The sequence below is a fragment of the Pseudophryne corroboree genome, chromosome 3, assembly GCF_028390025.1.
Source record: "Pseudophryne corroboree isolate aPseCor3 chromosome 3, aPseCor3.hap2, whole genome shotgun sequence".
In the NCBI taxonomy this organism is placed as follows: Eukaryota; Metazoa; Chordata; class Amphibia; order Anura; family Myobatrachidae; genus Pseudophryne; species Pseudophryne corroboree.
In genome coordinates this window covers 482,433,776-482,454,190 of record NC_086446.1, presented here as the reverse complement: position 1 = coordinate 482,454,190, position 20,415 = coordinate 482,433,776, and the positions used below count along the sequence as shown (strand labels likewise).

General features: G+C 46.7%; 1 long non-coding RNA gene across 2 annotated transcripts in view; it reads right to left on the bottom strand.

Moving 5' to 3' along the window:
* The window catches only part of LOC135057922 (uncharacterized), a 90,669-nt gene extending 71,793 nt beyond the window's left edge, over window positions 1-18,876 (bottom strand). For both annotated transcript variants that reach the window (XR_010244466.1, XR_010244465.1), the window contains exon 1: window positions 18,454-18,876. This is a non-coding gene — a long non-coding RNA (uncharacterized LOC135057922). The remainder of the gene's footprint in view (window positions 1-18,453) is intronic.
* Between the last annotated feature and the right edge of the window lie 1,539 nt (window positions 18,877-20,415).

The following is a 20,415-nucleotide window of genomic DNA, read 5'->3' as shown; positions in this document are numbered from 1 at the left end:
AGTTGGTGTCTGCATACTTGTCAGTAAGTGGTGTCTATGTAGGGTCTGTGTGTGTGTGTGTGTGTGTGTGTGTGTGTGTGTGTGTGTGTCACTAAGTGGTGTCTATCTGCATTTGTGTCAGTAAGTGGTGTGTGTGTGTGTGTGTGTGTGTGTGTGTGTTTGCGTCAGTAAGTGGTGTCTGTGTGCATTTAAGTCAGTAAGTAGTGTTTTTGTGTGTGTCAGTTAGTGATGTCTGTGTAGTATGTGCATTTGTGTCAGTAAGTTGTGTGTGTGTGTGTGTGTGTGTGTGTGTGTGTCAGTAAGTAGTGTGTTTGTGTGTGTCAGTAAGCGTTTGTGTCGGTAAGTGGTGTCTGTGTAGTGTGTGTGTGTGTGTGTGTGTCAGTAAGTTGTATCTTTGTCAGCAAGGGGTGTCTATGTACATGCCAGTAAGTGGTGTCAGTAAGGGGTGTACTGTATATCTGTAAGTAGTGTGTGTGTGTCAGTAAAGGGTATATGTCAGTAAATTTGTGTCAGTAAGGTATGTCTGGGTATGTATATGCCAATAACTGGTGTCTGTCAGGGGTATTTGTCAGTAAGGGGCATCTGTGTCAGTAAGAGGTATCTGCCAGTAACTAGTGTCTATGTCAGTTAGGGGGTGTCTGTCAGTAAGTATGTATGTGCCAACAAGTGATGTCTGTGTCAGTAAGTAGTGGTAGTGTGTCTGTGTCAGTGTGTTTGTGTCAGCGGAATTTTTGTCAGTGAAGACCCATACACACTTGACGATGCACACATCGTTAACGACTTCCCTTGAACTTCCTTTGAACAGCTGAGCAAACGACATGAGCATACACACTACCAACGACCAAAGACGAAAGACCAAAGACCATAGACCATTCATCGTTGAAGCATCCAAGCTGAACAGTTTATTAAAATAATGAGCTGGGAACAGGGCTGGTGAACAGTGGCTTGGTCGTTGGTCGTTGGTCTTTCACACCATACACATTCAACGACGTCTCTGGTCGGTAACGACCATAGTGGAAATTGAGCATACATGCTCCACAGATAAGCGAGGGTCGTTAACGTCCCGCGGGGCCGCGCATCGGTGGTCGTCGGATGCATACACACTTGACGATATAATGAGCGACGTCGTTGATGAGGGCTGAAATGAACGACGTCGTTCATTTTATCGTCAAGTGTGTATGGGCCTTTAGTGTGCTTTTTATTTATTTATTTATTTTTTACATATATATATATTTTTTTTTAGGGGACGGTCTCTTTTTGACAGCTGTGGAACTTCTAAGAAGCCACTGACACACTTTTTCCTGAGGGGTGGGTGGGTGTGGGGGTAGGGGGGCGGCAGGCAGAGGCTTTGCCTAGGGTGCCGAGAAGCCTTGCACCGGCACTGTGTAAGGCAACCGATATCTGCATTCCTCCCCTGCTGAGGAGACATTTCCCTGTTCCCACCCTGTGAAGGGACAGGGGAAATGTCTGTTGGTTGACCACAGCAGGGCATAGAGTGCCCAAAGCGGGTTACTTTCAACAAGGAAAATATAGCATCGGACAGACATGCTTGGATGATACAGCATGCCTGACTGATTGATATTTCTGGCCTATATAACTGGATCACCAAACAATGCGATATTTTGAAGTCGCAAGTTGGCTGCATTGGGCAGTGTATGGACTGTATCTGCCTATGTTAAACTGGGTACACAGCAGATCGACCCTCCAACATATCTAATGATTGGTAAGTACACAGTACACACACTTACCAATCGTCCGCCCAATGTGTTATGTCTGATGTCAAAACTGGGCGGGCATTTAAATGTGCTCGTCCAGTTGAGAACTTGAGATGTCAGTCATCGGCGGTCCATGCAGAAAGTGTATGGGCAGTCAGCAGACCGCCCGTGCACACAGCCAGATGCACCGATATATATGTTAGTGACAGTAGTCGTTAAAGTAAACAACATCGCTCATGTTGACCCTTCCTGAGCGGCGTCATTTACTATATCGACTAGTGTGTACTCTGTTTACGAAGAGCGATGCGCAGCCCCGTGGGCCGTTAACGACCCTCGGTCTCGGCCGTGCATGCAGCTCAATTTGGACTCATCATCCAAAGCTGCATGCTCTGGCCGGCCGCGGCATGACGTCACTGTGCGATATTGCACAGTGTGTATGCCCGCAGTCGGGCAGCCCGGCCAGGTGACATGGAGTGGCTAAAAAGACGCACGGAGATGCTTTGTCTTACGCACGTGTTGCAGGCGTGAAGTTAAAAACAGTTGCATACAAAGATACTGTACCTCTCACATAGGAGGCCATACTGCTCCTAGCATAGGGCTGTGGCAAGGTTTAATGGGTCAGTACTTCAGCATCTACAGAAGCTGCCAATGGGCATCTCAGCCCTTGCACATTCGGACACACGGCTGTACACCAGGGAACACTTTGTAACGGAATTAGCATAAAGACGCAGATGTGACTGAGAGAAGCTTATACCGGATTTCAGCTTCATGTCTTGCAAAGCATTTCCTCTGCAAAGAATGGGTACTTTCACATGTGTAATGCTCCTCTGCAGTAGGAAGATAAGACTGAGGTCTTCGGTGATAACACAAAAAAGGGAGGATCTCAAAACAGAGAAAATAAAAGTGGTTAGCAGAATTAGCTGATCACAAGAACCCAGAGAGAGTCACACAAGGTATGGTTGTATCTTACTACATCCAATTCAGAATGTAATAATTCACTGTATGATTGTATTAAAGCAACTTAGACAACAAGGTAACATGATATGCCATTACAATGTGCCAATTAATGTGATGTTCGTATATTATTAAATACATGATCTAGTGAAATGGAAGCAAGGAGATGACAAAGAGGAGTATATTGTCAGACAGAAGGAGGCTAAAAAGGTAATCTGACTTGCAAAGGTGCAAGATGAGGCGACAATAGCCCAGTCAGTAGGTAAAGGGGGAAGACGTTTTTAGGTATATAAGTGAAAGCAGAAAAGCAGACAGAAGGAGAATAAGACATAAGACAGAGAGTGAGAGTCTGGTCGAAGGAGACGAAGCAATAGCAGATTAACTAAATAATTATTCATAAAATAAATTTTATATATTTCTCATACGTCCTAGAGGATGCTGGGGACTCCAAAAGGACCATGGGGTATAGATGGGATCCGCAGGAGACATGGGCACACTATAAGACTTTGAACGGGTGTGAACAGGCTCCACCCTCTGTGCCCCTCCTCCAGACTTCAGTTAGACTCTGTGCCCAAAGAGACTCTCCTGAGTTTCTCTGAAAAGACTTTATGTTAGGTTTATTATTTTCAGGGAGACCTGTTGGCTACAGGCTTCCTGCATCGTGAGAGTGAGGGGAGAGAAGCAGACCTACTTCTTCTGAGTTCAAGGGCTCTGCTTCTTAGGCTACTGGACACCATTAGCTCCAGAGGGTCTGATCACTTGGTTCGCCTAGCTGCTCGTTCCCGGAGCCGCGCCGTCACCCCCCTCACAGAGCCAGAAGAAAGAAGCCGGGTGATTATTAGAAGAACAAAAGACTTCAGTGACGGCAGAAGACTTCAGAGTCTCGGAGGTAACGCACAGCGGTCGCGCTGCGCGCCATTGCTCCCACACACAGGCGGCACTACAAGGGTGCAGGGCGCAGGGGGGGCGCCCTGGGCAGCAATATACCTCATAAAATAAGCCTGGCAAAGATATATACAGTGCATAGGCACTGTATACGGACCCCCGCCAGCATGAAAATGTAAAAAGATAGTGGGGCTGAAGCGCGCCGAGAAGGGGGCGTGGTTTAGCCCTCACAACTCTATACAGCGCCATTTTCTCCTGACAGAGATGCTGGGCCCGCCAAAACACTGTTATACACCTAACAGTGTGAAATGAGGGGGGGGGGGGGGGGGCACAGTTATTTAGTGCATTATAGGTTTAACCATGAAGCACTATATATATATATAATGAGCGTGTGCACAAGGAGTTGGTTAGAGTTTCTGTGTTTTCCCTATCAGAAATCTGCCCATTTTAGCAATGTTGGTGGGTGTTTGGTACACGTGTGTCGACATGTGTGAGTGCTCTACCACTAACAGATATGGGAATCCCTCTGTCGGCATTGCCGACTCCGGATGGTACTTGATTCATGAGATTAAGCATGTCAGCAGTTGTAAGCTTTTCCAAAGTAAACACTGTTTGGGGAACACAGGCGTGGGTGGGTGACCCTGTCGGCACCAACTATTAGGACTGGGTGTAAAATAATATAAAAAACCTATACCTGTATGTGTATATATGTATGGTACGTTTGCAGTGAGCTGTAGCTCGAGCACAGACGTGGTAGTATTGTGGGAAGTCCTAGTGAAATTAGGTATATGTTTCCCTCAGACCCCTCGGGGGTCACAAAAATGTTGTTTTGCCCAGTTACTACTCCCTGTTGTCGACACGAATACTATGTTCTATGTCGGCCATAATGTTTCCTGATTAGATCCACAACATTGGCATTCTGTACATGTTCATACACATTTAGAACACATTAATGTCACTAGGGACCCTGATGTTCCTGACAGATTTTATATATGAGATGTATATAGATATATGTGTATATATGTATATTTAAATGTGTACATTTATATTTCAATTTATTATGAATGCTGAAGTAAAGTTATTCCTTCTCATGTGCTGGTCGCTCTGTTGATGAAGCTCTAGGTCAGCCGTGACAAAATGGTCTCGTATCCTCACGAGGAGTCCAAGTGTTTATTCTTCTCCCGCCGTGGATAGAATAATGTGAATGTCAACCCCTGGTCTGCATAGGGCCCTGTCACAAAGGATCGTATACAGGAAGCTAAGTGATATTTTAATTATATGCTTTGATGATATTTGCATTACATACGCAGGGGGGAGTGCTGTATTCAGAAATGGTCGGTTACCTTGTTATCCAATATAATTACCCTGGGGAGAAATTAGATAGTCCTTGGGTCTTATCTAGAACATTGCAGCTTGCTGCCGTGCGACTACGAGAGGTATGCACTGACTCCGAGAAATACTGGAGTATCTTCCCTAGGAAGGGATAATCTGTTTGGGGATGACTCGGTTAAGTTGATCTCGGCAGATACCACTGGTAAATCTACCTTCTTGTGCTAGGTTCCATCACAATGGTTGGTGACGCATTTTTTGTGGGATGCAGTCGTTTTGACCGGTTGGATACCGTTTTTATTTCCCTTCTTTGTAGGTAGAGGGAGGTGAAAAGGTAAGAGGTCTGCAGCCTTTTCAACTTCGCAGAACCTGATATCGTCCTCTGTTTCTACCACATCCACCGCAGGTCGCTGGGTCTATCTTGCTGGAGCCCACACCGGTGGGAACTCGGCTAATACTCTTCAGTCAGTCCTGGAATGACTTGACACAGTGAGTTAAGAATAGAGTCCAAAGGGGGACATACTCGAGTTTTCCAAATGATTCCCCTCACTGAGTTTTCAAATAGATCTTACCGATTCTCCTCTGGAGAGGTAGTATGTGACGCCATACAAGAGTTCGGTCAGGTTCAGGACATTGTCCTGCTGTCCCTGTCATTAAAAAAAAAAAGCTGTTCTCCAAGCTTTTTCGTGCTTCTGAGCCCGGGCAGCTCGGTCAGTACAATCCCAAAAAAGATTTCTACTCAAGAAATTGAACTATAAGATGGAATCTCTCAGGGAAGGGATCTCCAACCTGTAAAAGAAGAAAGAGGGTTTACATGCGGTATCATCCGCATTAAGCTTACCTGGTTTTGCTATTCAGGATTGTCACTGCCATTTCACCAGAGTGATGGCAGTATGATGGTTTTCCTTCTATAGTAAGAGCCATTATTATTCTGTACTGGGACGCTCTCCTGTCTACGGCGAAGTCAAGAAACAAGTGGTACAATTCGTTGTTTCTCTCAAACAGTTCTTCAACACAATGAATCGCTGTTGATCCCAAACGACGCAGAGGTCGGAGTTGGGAATAAGAGTAGATACAGATCTGTTAAGAGTTTGTTTTTTCCTGTGGAAAGAGATCTGAGGATCCAGAGTCGGATCAGATTTGCAACAGTGTAAACCCGTCGATACGTTCTGTTGATGCAGAAGATGGTTGCGGCCTACGAGGCCATTCGGTGAGCAGGTCAAATGCCAGAGTTGTTTTTGCGGGACCAGTTGGACATGTGGTCCGGGTCTTACCTGCACATGCACCGGAAAATAATCCTATTTTCCAGGACCAGGATATATCTCCTGTGGTGGCTTCACAGTTCTCATCTCCTAGAGAGACGAAGGTTCGGGATCCAGGATTAGATCCTGGTGTCCATGGATACAAGTCTCCGAGGCTGGGAAGCAGTCTTTCCAGGGGAAGATTTTCCAGGGGGAAAGGTCAAGCCGGGTAGCTTGTCTGCAATAAGCTTTCTTGAATTAAGAGCTATTTACAACAGAACATCTTCTTCGTGTTCTGCCCGTCTTAATTCTGTCGGTCGACTACACAGCAGTGGCGTAAGTAAACCGCTAGGGCGGAACGAGGAGCAAAGCGGAAATGGTAGAAGCCGCAAAAGTTTACGATGAGCGGAAAGGCATGTAAACGCTCTATTAGAGGCCGTCGTTCCGACAACGGAGAAGTAGACTTCCTCAGCAGACACGATCTCCATCCAGGAGAGTGGGGTCTTCATCAAGAAGTTTTCACAGAAGTGACAAGTCTTTGGGGAATTCCTCGATTAGACAGGATGGCGTCTCGCCTCAACAAGAAACTTCTGGGATATTGTTCCAGGTCAAGGGACACTCAAGCTATAGCAGTAGACACCCTCGTGACGCCTTGGGTGTTTCAGTCGGTCTATGTTTTCCCTCCACTTTCACTCTTTCCGAAGGTGATAAACATAAGAAAAACAAAGGTTCAAGCAATCCTCGTTATTCCGGTCTAGCCAAGGAGGGCTTGGTATCCAGATCTTCAAGACTTACTCATAGAAGATTCCTGGCCTCTTCCTCTACGAGAGGACCTGTTACAGCAAGGACCGGTCGTGTATCTGACTTACTGGGGCTGCATTTGACGGCTTGGCGGTTGAACGCCATAGCCTAGCCCGAAAGGGTATGGCCGGTGAAGTCATTCCCACATTGTTTCAGGCTAGGGAAGAAGTAACGGCGAAGCTTTACCACCGTGTTTGGAGGAAGTATGTGTCTTGGTGTGAATCCAAGAAGGCTCCTGCAGAAGAATTTCAGCTGGGTCGTTTTCTCAATTTTTTGCAAGCAGGTGTGGATGCAGGCCTAAGGTTAGGCTCCATTAAAGAATTGGCCACCTTTCCAAAAGTTCGTACTTTCGTGAAAGGAGTGCTGCACATCCAACCTCCAAATTTCGTACTTGGAAAGTGGTCATGCTATTAGCCTTGGCGTCCACAAGGCGGGTGTCAGAATTGGCGGCTTTGTCTCACAAGAGCCCCTCTTTGATCCTCCATGTGGATAGAGCGGAATTGAGAACTCGGCAACCATTTCTGCCAAAAGAGGTTTCTGCGTTTCACGGGATCAAGCCTATTGTGGCGCCTGGGGCTACTTAAGCCTTGGCTGATTCGAAGTCTCTCGATGTAGTCAGAGCTTTGAATATTTATGTCACCAGAACGTCTCAGATTGGGGAAACAGAGGCTTTGTTTATCCTGTATGCTCCCAACAAAATTGGGGTTCCTGCTTCTAAGCATACTGTTGCGCGCTGGATCTGTGTTACGATTCGGCATGCTCATTCTACGGCTGGATTGCCGGTACCGAAGTCGGTGAAGACCCATTCTACCAGGAAGGGCTCTTCTTGGGGCAGATGCCCGAGGAGTCTCGGCGGTTCAACTTTGCCGAGCAGCTACTTGGTCAGGTTCAAACACTTTTGCTAAGTTCTACGAGTTTGATACCCTGGCTGATGGGGACCTCTTGTTTGCTCAAATCGGTGCTGCAGAGTCGTCCGCACTCTCCCGCCCGGTCTGGAGCTTTGGTATAAACCCCATGGTCCTTTTGGAGTCCCCAACATCCTCTAGGACGTATGAGAAAATAGGATTTTAATACCTACCGGTAAATCCTTTTCTCTTAGTCCGTAGAGGATGCTGGGCGCCCGTCCCAGTGCGTACTGTATCTGCAGCTCTTGGTTGTCGTTACACTCATGTGGTGTTTCTTTTCAGTCAAGTCTGTTGCTGCTGTTATTTATGCCATGGCATGCGGTATGTGATTACTGGTCGTGTTACACACAGGTTGTGTTACATTTTCGGTCAGCATATTGCTGTATGTTTTTTCCATGCCGTCAGCTGGTGTTCTATTGAATGCCACGTTCTGCGGCATGTTCGAGGTGTAAGCTGGTATGACACACACCGTGTTTTAAACAATAAATTCTTTCCTCGAAATGTCCGTCTACCTGGGCACAGTTTTCTAACTGAAGTCTGGAGGAGGGGCATAGAGGGAGGAGCCAGTTCACACCCATTCAAAGTCTTATAGTGTGCCCATGTCTCCTGCGGTTCCCGTCTATACCCCATGGTCCTTTTGGAGTCCCCAGCATCCTCTACGGACTAAGAGAAAAGGATTTACCGGTAGTTATTAAAATCCTATTATATATATGCATATGCTATGGCACGAAGACTATTCTTTTAAGTCTCTGAGTGCCATAGATCTTTATTTCTGCTTACTATATATATATATATATATATATATATATATATATATGTATGTATATGTAGCAATAGAAGAATCGGCGCCAAGGGGTCGTGTCAACACCCAATATTAAACAAAACCCTTAATCGGTTTTAAAAATAATAATAACGTTTCATAGTAAAAAAATTAATTAAAACAACATGAAGAATATCAGTGTTTGTACAGAGGAGATGTGTTGTTCCACACTTCTAGCAACACGACTTTGGCCCTCATTCCGAGTTGTTCGCTCGCTAGCTGCTTTTAGCAGCATTGCACACGCTAAGCCGCCGCCCTCTGGGAGTGTATCTTAGCTTAGCAGAATTGCGAACGAAAGATTCACAGAATTGCGAATAGAAATTTCTTAGCAGTTTCTAAGTAGCTCCAGACTTACTCAGCCATTGCGATCAGTTCAATCAGTTTCGTTCCTGGTTTGACGTCACAAACACACCCAGCGTTCGCCCAGACACTCCCCCGTTTCTGCAGACACTCCCGCGTTTTTCCCAGAAACGCCAGCGTTTTTTCGCACACGCCCAGAAAACGTCAAGTTTCCGCCCAGAAACACCCACTTCCTGTCAATCACAGTACGATCACCAGAACGATGAAAAATCCTCGTTATGCCGTGAGTAAAATACCTAACTTTTGTGTAAAATAACTAAGCGCATGCGCTCTGCGAACCTTGCGCACGCGCAGTAAGCGACTAATCGCTATATAGCGAAAATCGGCAATGAGCGAACAACTCTGAATGAGGGCCTTTAAGCGATGAAGACAGTTGCAGGTAATTCACTATAGTCTCCTCCTCCTTAGTGTTGTTTCGGAGATAACATCATAACAAAGATAATCCAACGCGTTTCCTCTTATTCCAAGACTTCATCTAGGGTACATCTACAATTGTAGGAGAACTTATCAGAACCAAATACTGTTAAAAATTCTGATTTAAAATCAAAGACTCTTTTTATGTATAAGAGGAACATATTACAATATAAGAGGGTGCAAGGTATAACGTATCAAAAGCAGATAGACTGAGGATCACAATAGAAAAATAGCAAACAATAACAAAACAACAAGAAACATCATGGTTATATCTCGGAACATACCTCAATTAACTGGTAAGTAAAGTCATTAAATGAATAACACGACTTGACATCATTCATGTGTGCTTGATGGAAAACCCCATATATCACTGGGACTTTCTGTTGGACAATCAGCCAGGCCTAATTGGAAAATATTTAGTCAAGTATGTTTAACTATACAGTAATACACACTTAGTGTAGATCAATTTACACAACGGAATGCCACGACACATACCTTAAAGTATGGCTACTCGCATATGAAAATTCAGATACTCAGGTACAGAGGAAAAGCATTTAGGAAGGGAACCTGGCAAATTCATATAGGGCAAATTAATGAATGAATGTACTGATGGATATATATCAATACAAATTACTTGATAGATTGGTACTACTTATTTTAATCCTGGGTGGACAATACACCATAATTTGAGGAACCCATAGTCAGTATGTTCCCCATAATAATAACTGGACAAAAATATATATAATTACATAGCCAATCAAGAGTCCTAATACTGACCCCGAGGCCTTCAGGCGTTACTTAATTAAGTTCTGTGACTGGCACATAACCCATTTTGAGTCTCTTGTCCAGGTCTCTTATTCGACTCCATAGTCTAGGAATCTCCTTCACTGTCTCTTTTAGCTGGCTGTTACTTAGGGCCAGCTTTTGGAACTCTCCCCTCAAAGTTTCCAGCTCTCGTGTCTCATATAGAGAACTCTTCCTGGGTAGAGCAACCTCAGAAATGGGACTCTGCACCAATTTCTCTGAGACAGGTTCTTGCTCCTTACTTAGTGTGTCCTTTATGAACTGTCCCAGTTCAGCAATTGGATCTTGAGCCTCCCATGGTGGATCATGCCGGGGTGCAACAACCCCAAGATCAAAATCTTGCACCTTATCGTCCACATACACGAGTGGAACTCCTTCAGAAGCAGGTTCACGGATGACTTCCCACTAGCTTAGCCATGACTAGCTCACGTGGGCAAGGCACCTCCAAAGATACGTTCTTTGTCTGTCATTCATCAGAGAAAGTCTCACATGTGCACTGGATGTCCAGATCCTGGGTTTCCAAGACCTCAACAGAAGCAATCTCCAGCTCAGATAAGACTTCCTGCTCTAGGATGGGCTCTTGAGTAGTCATCAAATTGCCATCTGTCCAGGTAGATTCCTGGGGTTCACCATTCTGCCACAGATCCAGCAGATTAGAGGATTCTTGTTTTGGAGGTGGATGATCACTTAACATCAAGTAAACCTTTCCCAGCTCCATTACCGCTTCCTCCTCACTCCCTGTCAACTGAGGAGCAGCCGGGCATCCCACATCCTCATCTTGTGTCTCCATAAACACATCTTCTGTGAGCCCCTGTGGCTGCCATGCTCCATCTTGGAACAGGTTCTACTGAACTCAGGGCTTTGTCCCACTCTTCACCCAAGCTACTACGACAATCTTTTTACAGAGAATGAGGTGGTGCTGCTTCGGAGGAACTTCTCACTGCCGTCCTAGGGGTTAACAACAAAACACTGCCATCTGATGTGGCTCTCTCTTGCTGCTTGAAAAATTCCTGTGGATTTTCTGTGCACTGCGCAATAATGGTTGCAGCTTCCTCCATGCTCTGGAACGGCAATACCAACTGAATGGACATTAGTGCCTGTAAATGTTCTACCTCTGAGGAAGGGCTCTCATTTCCACTTTTCAGGCAGATAGCCTTACTAGTGGCATAGCAGGGAGCCTTCCGGGCTTAGGCACTGGCAGCTCTTGCTCAACTTTTCTGTTCCTTCTGGCTGGAACAGGGAATCCAGTATAGCTGGGTTCCACTACAGTATGGTACCATTCCTCCGCAGCCTGCACCACCGTTGGCATAATTTCCCCCGAAGATGGCATCTCCACATCAGCTGATAATGTATCTGACCCAACCTATGGCATAACGTCTTCAGCAACTGGTGTAGCTACGCCTGTGTCTGAACTGAAGCTAGGCATAGCTAATAGGTTTAGCTGAGAAACCTTCCCCGGAAGCTCTGCCAAGTCTTGCGACAGAGCCTTATTGGCCAGCACCAGACTTCCATATCGTGTCTGGTCACAGGAGATTTCTTCTAATAGTCCTTGGAAATATTTCAGATCTGGGTTTAGCCTTTGCCAAGGTTTTCTGCAACTCTGACACCTCGCCTGAAAGTTTGGCAATCTCTTCTCTACTCCTTCCCAATTTGGTCAGACAGTCAGACAAAAGAGATTCCTTCTCCAGCTTTTGCGTTAAGGTGTTCACCTGCTCTTGAAGAAAATCAAATTTTTCCTTAAGCTCTTCTAGCTCCTGGTCCTTTAATTGGACATTATTTTCAAGGTCACTTATCATGTGACACCAAAAAAAGGTTCCATGCTAAAATCTTCCCCAAGATCTGGATTACTCACCAATAAACTCTCCACTTCACTCTCCAACTGTGGGGCTTTAAAAGGGTCACATAAGTCTCTGACCTGAGGTATTAGAGCTGTCACCCCTTTTGTTTTTTTATCATGTATTCTCTTTTTGTTACCCATTTGAAGAGACACTTCAGAATATGCTGCATATCTGAAAATATTTATTCACCCTGTTACCTTTGAAAACTAAGTGAAAGGGAAAAATAAGATTTTACTCACCGGTAAATCTATTTCTCGTAGTCCGTAGTGGATGCTGGGAACTTCGTAAGGACCATGGGGAATAGATGGGCTCCGCAGGAGACTGGGCACTCTAAAAGAAAGATTAGGTACTATCTGGTGTGCACTGGCTCCTCCCTCTATGCCCCTCCTCCAGACCTCAGTTAGGATACTGTGCCCGGAAGAGCTGACACAATAAGGAAGGATTTTGAATCCCGGGTAAGACTCATACCAGCCACACCAATCACACCGTATAACTCGTGATACTATACCTGGTTAACAGTATGAAATATAACTGAGCCTCTCAACAGATGGCTCAACAATAACCCTTTAGTTAGGCAATAACTATATACAAGTATTGCAGACAATCCGCACTTGGGATGGGCGCCCAGCATCCACTACGGACTACGAGAAATAGATTTACCGGTGAGTAAAATCTTATTTTCTCTGACGTCCTAGTGGATGCTGGGAACTCCGTAAGGACCATGGGGATTATACCAAAGCTCCCAAACGGGCGGGAGAGTGCGGATGACTCTGCAGCACCGAATGAGAGAACTCAAGGTCCTCCTCAGCCAGGGTATCAAATTTGTAGAATTTAGCAAACGTGTTTGCCCCTGACCAAGTTGCAGCTTGGCAAAGTTGTAAAGCCGAGACCCCTCGGGCAGCCGCCCAAGATGAGCCCACCTTCCTTGTGGAATGGGCTTTTACTGATTTAGGATGCGGCAATCCAGCCGCAGAATGCGCCAGCTGAATTGTGCTACAAATCCAGCGAGCAATAGTCTGCTTAGAAGCAGGAGCACCTATTTTGTTGGGTGCATACAGGATAAAAAGCGAGTCAATTTTCCTGACTCCAGCCGTCCTGGAAACATACATTTTCAAGGCCCTGACTACGTCCAGTAACTTGGAATCTTCCAAGTCCCTAGTAGCCGCAGGCACTACAATAGGTTGGTTCAAGTGAAAAGCTGATACCACCTTAGGTAGAAACTGGGGACGAGTCCTCAATTCTGCCCTATCCATATGGAAAATCAGATAAGGGCTTTTACATGACAAAGCCGCCAATTCTGACACCCGCCTGGCCGAAGCCAAGGCCAATAACATGACCACTTTCCACGTGAGATATTTCAGATCCACAGTTTTAAGTGGCTCAAACCAATGTGATTTCAGGAAACTCAACACCACATTGAGATCCCAAGGTGCCACAGGAGGCACAAAAGGGGATGAATATGAAGCACTCCCTTTACAAAAGTCTGAACTTCAGGCAGTGAAGCCAGTTCTTTCTGGAAGAAAATCGACAGAGCCGAAATCTGGACCTTAATGGAACCCAATTTTAGGCCCATAGTCACTCCCGACTGTAGGAAGTGCAGAAAACGACCCAGCTGAAATTCCTCTGTAGGGGCCTTCCTGGCCTCACACCACGCAACATATTTTCGCCAAATATGGTGATAATGGTTTGCGGTTACTTCTTTCCTGGCTTTTATCAGCGTAGGAATGACTTCCTCCGGAATGCCCTTTTCCTTTAGGATCCGGAATTCAACCGCCATGCCGGCAAAACGCAGCCGCGGTAAGTCTTGGAACAGACAGGGCCCCTGCTGTAGCAGATCCTGTCTGAGCGGTAGAGGCCATGGGTCCTCTGATATCATTTCTTGAAGTTCTGGGTACCAAGCTCTTCTTGGCCAATCCGGAACCACGAGTATCGTTCTTACTCCTCGCCTTCTTATTATTCTCAGTACCTTTGGTATGAGAGGCAGAGAAGGGAACACATAAACCGACTGGTACACCCACGGTGTCACTAGAGCGTCCACAGCTATCGCCTGAGGGTCCCTTGACCTGGCGCAATATCTAGTTTTTTGTTTAGGCGGGACGCCATTATGTCCACCTGTGGCCTTTCCCAACGGTTTACCAACAGTTGGAAGACCTCTGGATGAAGTCCCCACTCTCCCGGGTGTAGGTCGTGTCTGCTGAGGAAGTCTGCTTCCCAGTTGTCCACTCCCGGAATGAACACTGCTGACAGTGCTAAGACGTGATTTTCCGCCCATCGGAGAATCCTTGTGGCTTCTGCCATCGCCATCCTGCTTCTTGTGCCGCCCTGTCGGTTTACATGGGCGACTGCCGTGATGTTGTCTGATTGGATCAGTACCGGCTGGTTTTGAAGCAGAGGCCTTGCCAGACTTAGGCCATTGTAAATGGCCCTCAGTTCCAGAATATTTATGTGTAGGGACGACTCCTGACTTGACCAAAGTCCTTGGAATTTTCTTCCCTGTGTGACTGCCCCCCAGCCTCGAAGGCTGGCATCCGTGGTTACCAGGACCCAGTCCTGTATGCCGAATCTGCGGCCCTCTTGAAGATGAGCACTCTGCAGCCACCACAGTAGAGATACCCTGGTCCTTGGAGACAGGGTTATCAGCCGATGCATCTGAAGATGCGATCCCGACCACTTGTCCAAGAGGTCCCACTGAAAGGTTCTTGCATGGAACCTGCCGAATGGAATTTTGCTTCGTAAGAAGCTACCATTTTTCCCAGGACTCGTGTGCAGTGATGCACCAATACCTGTTTTGGTTTCAGGAGGTCTCTGACTAGAGATGACAGCTCCTTGGCTTTCTCCTGCGGGAGAAACACTTTTTTTCTGTTCTGTGTCCAGAACCATCCCCAGGAACAGTAGGCGTGTGGTAGGAACCAGCTGTGACTTTGGAATGTATAGAATCCATCCGTGCTGTTGTAGCACTTCCCGAGATAGTGCTACTCCGACCAACAACTGCTCCTTGGACCTCGCCTTTATAAGGAGATCGTCCAAGTACGGGATAATTAAAACTCCCTTTTTTCGAAGGAGTATCATCATTTCTGCCATTACCTTGGTAAAGACCCTCGGTGCCGTGGACAGTCCAAACGGCAGTGTTTGGAATTGGTAATGGCAATCCTGTACCACAAATCTGAGGTACTCCTGGTGAGGATGGTAAATGGGGACATGTAGGTAAGCATCCTTGATGTCCAGGGATACCATGTAATCCCCCTCCTCCAGGCTTGCAATAACCGCCCTGAGCGATTCCATCTTGAACTTGAATTTTTTTATGTATGTGTTCAAGGATTTCAAATTTATAATGGGTCTCACCGAACCGTCCGGTTTCGGTACCACAAACAGTGTGGAATAGTAACCCCGTCCTTGTTGAAGTAGGGGCACCTTGACTATCACCTGCTGGGAATACAGCTTGTGAATTGCCTCTAGCACAGCCTCCCTGCCTGAGGGAGTTGTCGGCAAGGCAGATTTGAGGAAACGGCGGGGGGGAGACGCCTCGAATTCCAGCCTGTACCCCTGAGATACTACTTGAAGGATCCAGAGATCCACCTGTGAGCGAGCCCACTGATCGTTGAAATTTTTGAGGCGGCCCCCCACCATACCTGGCTACGCCTGTGGAGCCCCCGCGTCATGCGGTGGACTCAGAGGAAGCGGGGGAAGAATTTTAATTCTGGGAACTGGCTGACTGGTGCAGCTTTTTCCCTCTTCCCTCGTCTCTGTGCAGAAAGGAAGCGCCTTTGACCCGCTTGCTTTTCTGAAGCCGAAAGGACTGTACCTGATAATACAGTGCTTTCTTAGGCTGTGAGGAAACCCGAGGTAAAAATTTTTCTTCCCAGCTGTTGCTGTGGATACGAGGTCCCAGAGACCATCCCCAAACAATTCCTCAGCCTTATAAGGCTCTATGTGCCTTTTAAAGTCAACATCACCTGTCCACTGCCGGGTCTCTAATACCCTCCTGGCAGAATGGACCTTGCATTAATTCTGGACGCCAGCCGGCAAATATCCCTCTGTGCATCCCTCATATATAAGACTACGTCTTTAATATGCTCTATGTTAGCACCATATTCTCGCTGTCTAGGGTATTAATATTATCTGACAGGGTATCAGACCCTGCTGCAGCAGCACTATGCATGCTGAGGCAATTGCAGGTCTCAGTATAATACCTGAGTGTGTATATACAGACTTCAGGATAGCCTCCTGCTTTTTATCAGCAGGCTCCTTCAAAGTGGCCGTATCCTATGACGGCAGTGCCACCTTTTATGACAAACGTGTGAGCGCCTTATCCACCCTAGGGGATATCTCCCAACATGACCTATCCTCTGGCGGGAAAGGGTACGCCAGCAGTAATTTTTTTTTTTTTAATTACCAGTTTCTTATCGGGGGAACCCACGCTTCTTCACACACTTCATTCACTCATCTGATGGGGGAACAAAACACCGGCTGCTTTTTCTCCCCAAACATAAACCCCCTTTTATGTGGTACTTGGGTTAATGTCAGAAATGTGTAACACAATTTTTATTGCCGAGATCATGCAACGGATGTTCCTAGTGGATTGTGTATATGTCTCAACCTCGTCGACACTGGAGTCAGACTCCGTGTCGACATCTGTGTCTGCCATCTGAGGTAACGGGCGTTTTTTGAGCCCCTGATGGCCTTTGAGACGCCTGGGCAGGCGCGGGCTGAGAAGCCGCCTGTCCCACAGCTGTTACGTCATCCAGCCTTTATGTAAGGAGTTGACACTGTCGGTTAATACCTTCCACCTATCCATCCACTCTGGTGTCGGCCCCACAGGGGGCGACATCCCATTTATCGGCATCTGCTCCGCCTCCACATAAGCCTCCTCATCAAACATGTCGACTGAGGACAGGACCCCACACAGCCCTTTGGGGAGACAGAGAGAGAGTATGCCAGCACACACCAGAGCGCTATATAATGTAGGGATAAACACTATCACTGAGTGAATTTTCCCCAATAGCTGCTTGTATAACAATATTGCGCCTAAATTTAGTGCCCCCCTCTCTTTTTAACCCTTTGAGCCTGAAAACTACAGGGGAGAGCCTGGGGAGCTGTCTTCCAGCTACACTGTGAAGAGAAAATGGCGCCAGTGTGCTGAGGGAGATGGCTCCGCCCCTTTTTCGGCTGACTTTTCTCCCGCTTTTTTATGGAGTCTGGCAGGGGTAATTATCACATATATAGCCTCTGGGGCTATATATTGTGATTATTTTGCCAGCCAAGGTGTTTTTATTGCTGCTCAGGGCGCCCCCCCCAGCGCCCTGCACCCTCAGTGACCGGAGTGTGAAGTGTGTATGAGGAGCAATGGCGCACAGCTGCAGTGCTGTGCGCTACCTTGGTGAAGACTGAAGTCTTCTGCCGCCGATTTTCCGGACCATCTTCATGCTTCTCGCTCTGTAAGGGGGACGGCGGCGCGGCTCCGGGAACGAACACCAAGGACGGGTCCTGCGGTCGATCCCCCTGGAGCTAATGGTGTCCAGTAGCCTAAGAAGCCCAAGCTAGCTGCAAGCAGGTAGGTTCGCTTCTTCTCCCCTTAGTCCCTCGTTGCAGTGAGCCTGTTGCCAGCAGGTCTCACTGTAAAATAAAGAACCTAACATATACTTTCTTTCTAGGAGCTCAGGAGAGCCCCTAGTGTGCATCCAGCTCGGCCGGGCACAGAAATCTAACTGAGGTCTGGAGGAGGGGCATAGAGGGAGGAGCCAGTGCACACCAGATAGTACCTAATCTTTCTTTTAGAGTGCCCAGTCTCCTGCGGAGCCCGTCTATTCCTCATGGTCCTTACGGAGTTCCCAGCATCCACTAGGACGTCAGAGAAATAAAAATTCCCTTTTTTTTTTTTTTTTAAGCACAGATTAAGCATTTAGCAAAGCACTGAAATGTAGCATGTACATAGTGGTCACAAATATCTTACACTGGTAGTGCAAATAAACAACTTCTCCCTTCAGGCTCTCAAAACTAGAACTCAGGGATTGCTGGGACACATAGTGCCACAAAATTTCTCTATTTAAATAGAACCATATTTATAAAAGGTTTCAACTTTGCTTGATTGGTCTTAATGAGCTAATTAACAGGGACACCAGACTCCCATTACCAGATTTTGCAGGCACAGGTAAAAATAAGCTTGGAAAAGAAATTCAGTCATAAATTATCAGCTGCTTGCAACCCCTTAGAGCAAATCAGCACAGCTACTTTCAATGAATGGTGCAAAGCATATAAGACAGAACAGGCCATGCACTCTGTTTAACCTCTTTGCTGCCAATGCAAACCTTTGCACCAAAATCAAACACATTCAGTTTAAACAAAATATATTATTTTTACCCCGTGGGGTTGGTTTTAACCACTACTCACACAACACCCTTGGTCTGGTACTGATGCCTACGAGTTCAGTTTGGTCTGGAGTACGCTGGTATGTGTGCCGCTACCTTGCGGCTGTTGGGTCCTCTGCCACGTTGACACAACTAGCAAAAGGGCCCCACGTTGGGCACCATTTGTAACAGGAGACTTGCTAGAATGTGCTCTGCTACAAAAATCCACCAACGACCGACTCCAGGCTTGTGCAAAAACAACAAATATCTTTTATTCAGGGAGCTCAAAAACAAAGATATACATAAAACAAAGATCACTGTCTTTAGTATAAACAACCAGGGAGGTTAGGCCCTGCCTCACTCCCTCTTACTAAATAAGGAACCCTTCAGGTCCTGGCATCCTGACACTAGTGCCCCAGTCTTCCGGATCCCACTGTCCCAAGCAGACCTATCACCTGGGCACTAACTGCCACCAGGAGTCCTGACTCATGGGAGAGACTCTGCTTTAAACCCAGCACCCAGGTGCTGGCTGATGGACCAGCTTCTTGGGCTAAGAAGCCTATAAGACCTGGTCTGGGCCAAATGGATGGTAACCCGGTCCATCCACACTTTCCATCCACCCCCAGGACCCTGTGTGTAGCTTACAGGTGGCAAAGTACCTCTCCTGCCACAAATAAATATATATATATATATATATATATATGTATGTACATACATATATAAATGAGATTTATGGTAAGAACTTGCCTTTGTTAAATCTCTCTGTGAGGTACACTGTGTTCCGCAGGGAATAACATCGGGGGTGTAGAGTTGGATCTTGATCTGACGCACCAACAGGCTAAAAACTTTGACTGTTCCCAAGATGCACAGCGCCGCCTCCTCTATAACCCTGCCTCCGTGCACAGGAGCTCAGTTTTGTTAATCAGTCCAATGCAGTAGCAGGTAAAAGAGACGACAACCGTTAGTAGCCACATATACCACATTCTCGTAATAGGAGAAGGTACCAGCGGCTAATGCCATACAAACCCAAAGAAGCTAAGTGTGTCAGGGTGGGTGCCCTGTGGAACCCAGTGTACCACGCAGAAAGAGATTTAACAAAGGTACGTTCTTACCATAAATCTCCTTTTCTGCAGAGGGGTTCACTGGGGTTCACAGGGAATAACATCGGGGATGTCCTTAAGCAGTTCCTCATGGGAGGGGACGCACTGTAGCGGGCATAAGAACCCGGCGTCCAAAGGAGGCATCCTTAGAGACGGAAGTATTGAAGGCATAGAAACTTATGAACTCCCTGAGGACCACGTAGCTGCCTTGCACAGTTGTTCAAGGGTCGCACCACGTCGGGCCACCTAAGAAGGTCCAACAGGCCGAGTAGAATGGGCTTTTATGGTAGCAGGAGCTAGAAGACCAGCCTGTACATAAGCATGTGCAATCACCATTCTAATCCATCTGGCCAAGGTCTGCTTATTAGCAGGCCAGCCACATTTGTGAAAACCAAAAAGAACAAAGAGAAAATCAGCTCTCCTAATTACGGAAGGGCCCGTCCTACATCCAATGACTGTTCTTTGGAGGATAAACCTGGAGAGGTAAATGCCGGAACCACAATTTCCTGGTTAAGGTGGAAAGACGACACCACCTTAGGCAAATAACCAGGACGAGTTCTAAGAACCGCCTGGTGATGGTGAAAAATCAGAAAGGGAGACCTACAGGACAAGGCACCCAAGTCTGAAACCCGTATAGCAGAGGCAATAGCCAGCAAGAACAAGACCTTAAGAGTAAGCCACTCAAGGTCCACAGACTCAAGAGGTTCAAACGGAGACTCTTGTAAGGCGTCCAGAACAACAGACAAATCCCAAGGAGCCACAGGGAGATTGAATCCTTAAAACACCCTGAGTGAATGTATGAACATCAGGCAGAGTCACAATTTTTCTCTGAAACCATATCGACAAGGCAGAAATATGAACCTTGGGGGAGGCCAGACGAAGGCTTAAGTCCAGGACCTGTGTCA